This window comes from Rutidosis leptorrhynchoides, chromosome 2, assembly GCF_046630445.1.
Source record: "Rutidosis leptorrhynchoides isolate AG116_Rl617_1_P2 chromosome 2, CSIRO_AGI_Rlap_v1, whole genome shotgun sequence".
In the NCBI taxonomy this organism is placed as follows: Eukaryota; Viridiplantae; Streptophyta; class Magnoliopsida; order Asterales; family Asteraceae; genus Rutidosis; species Rutidosis leptorrhynchoides.
In genome coordinates this window covers 396,793,969-396,795,835 of record NC_092334.1, presented here as the reverse complement: position 1 = coordinate 396,795,835, position 1,867 = coordinate 396,793,969, and the positions used below count along the sequence as shown (strand labels likewise).

The following is a 1,867-nucleotide window of genomic DNA, read 5'->3' as shown; positions in this document are numbered from 1 at the left end:
TAGCATGTTCTCCATTATCCCTCTAGGATATTTTATTGATCGATCGACTAGTTGTATTCTTATTCTTGTTGGTTTCAATTCTCCAAGGTCTAGTTTAGTGTATAGTGAATACGGCATTAAATTTATACTAGCACGTAAGTCTGCCAATGCTTCTATTGAACTAAGACTACCCAGAAAACATGGAATTGTGAAACTTCCTAGATCAGATAGTTTTTCTGGTATCTTATTTAACAGCACTGCAGAACAATTAGCATTTATAGTAACAGCCGAGAGTTCTTCCATTTTCTTTCTATTCGAGATTAGATCTTTCAGAAATTTAGCATATCTAGGCATTCCTGAAATTACATCAATGAAAGGTAGATTTACATTTATCTGTTTAAACATATCCAAGAATTTGGATTGCTCGGCTTCAAGTTTCTCTTTTTTCATCTTACTCGGGTAAGGAAGTGGTGGTTGGTATGGTTTAACATAAGGTTTAGCCTTAACTGTGTTATCTTCATTAACCTTTTCAACTACCGGTTCTTTTTCCTTATCTTGTTCAGGTTGTGGTTCTTGTGGAGTAGGAATAGCTTCATCAGAATTTTCAGGTATTTCAGGTGGTTTAAGTGCTGTACCACTTCTTGTGGTAATAGCTTTAGCTGTTTCATTCCGGGGGTTAGCATTTGTATCACTAGGTAAACTTCCCGGTTTTCTCTCTCCTATTAACCTTGCTAGGTTACTTACTTCTTGTTCCAAGTTTTGAATAGAAGCTTGTTGATTTCTAAATGCTTAAGCATTTTGTTCATTGGTTTGTTTTTGAGATGTGAAAAACTGCGTTTGAGTTTCAACTAGCTTCGTCATCATATCTTCTAAATTCGGCTTTTTATCATCGGGTTGTGGTGGTTTGTTTTGAAAATTAGGTCTTTGCTGGTTGTAAGTATTATTGGATACTTGTTGATTGCTAGGACCTTGTTGGTTATTGTATGGAATATTTTGATTATAATTCTGGTTTTGATTGTAGATCGGTCTTGGCGGTTGATAATTATTCTGATAATTATTTCCAGGCCTTTGGTTTAGATATGAAACATTCTCTCTTTGTTCCATTGTTAGTTCAATACTGAGACAATCTTTTGTCAAATGTGATCCTCCACACTGCTCACAACTAATTCGTATTGAGTGGATATCTTTAGTCATCTTTTCCATTCGTCTCTCGACAACATCTATCTTTGCGGAAATGGAATCTAAGTCATGGCTAGAATCGGCTCTAGCTGCTTTAGATGATCTAACGATATCTTTTTCTTGATGCCACTCATGTGAGTGGGAAGCAGTGTTATCAATAATTTTGTAAGCATCAGTTTCGATTTTCTTCATAATAGAACCATCAGCTGCTATATCGATGTCTTTCCTTGTAGTGATGTCGCATCCTTGGTAGAATATTTGTACTATTTGACAGGTGTCTAAACTATGTTGCGGACATCCTCTTAATAACTTTCTAAATCTTGTCCATGCCTCATATAGAGTTTCATTTAGTTTCTGTGTGAACGTAACAATTTTTCCTTGAAGTCTTACGGCTTTAGATGCCGGAAAGAATTGTCTAAGAAATTTTTCAACTAAAACGTCCCATGTATCAATCGCCCCTTCAGGTAACGATTCCAACCAATCTTTGGCTTCTCCCTTTAAAGTCCAGGGAAATAACATGAGATATATCTGTTCATCCTCCACTTCTCGGATTTTAAATAGTGTGCAGATCCTATTAAAGGTACGAAGATGTTCATTTGGATCTTCCTTCGGCGCACCACTAAATTGGCATTGATTAGTCACCATATGTAGAACTTGTCCTTTGATTTCATAATCTGGCGCATTAATGTCTGGATGAGTAATTGCGTGA

At 36.2% G+C, this 1,867-nt stretch overlaps 1 non-coding gene across 1 annotated transcript; it reads left to right on the top strand.

The window, feature by feature from the left end:
* Positions 1 to 1,438: 1,438 nt before the first annotated feature.
* On the top strand, positions 1,439 to 1,545 carry LOC139895126 (small nucleolar RNA R71). Its single transcript, XR_011775592.1, has one exon. It is a non-coding gene; the product is annotated as a small nucleolar RNA R71 (small nucleolar RNA).
* Positions 1,546 to 1,867: the final 322 nt, after the last annotated feature.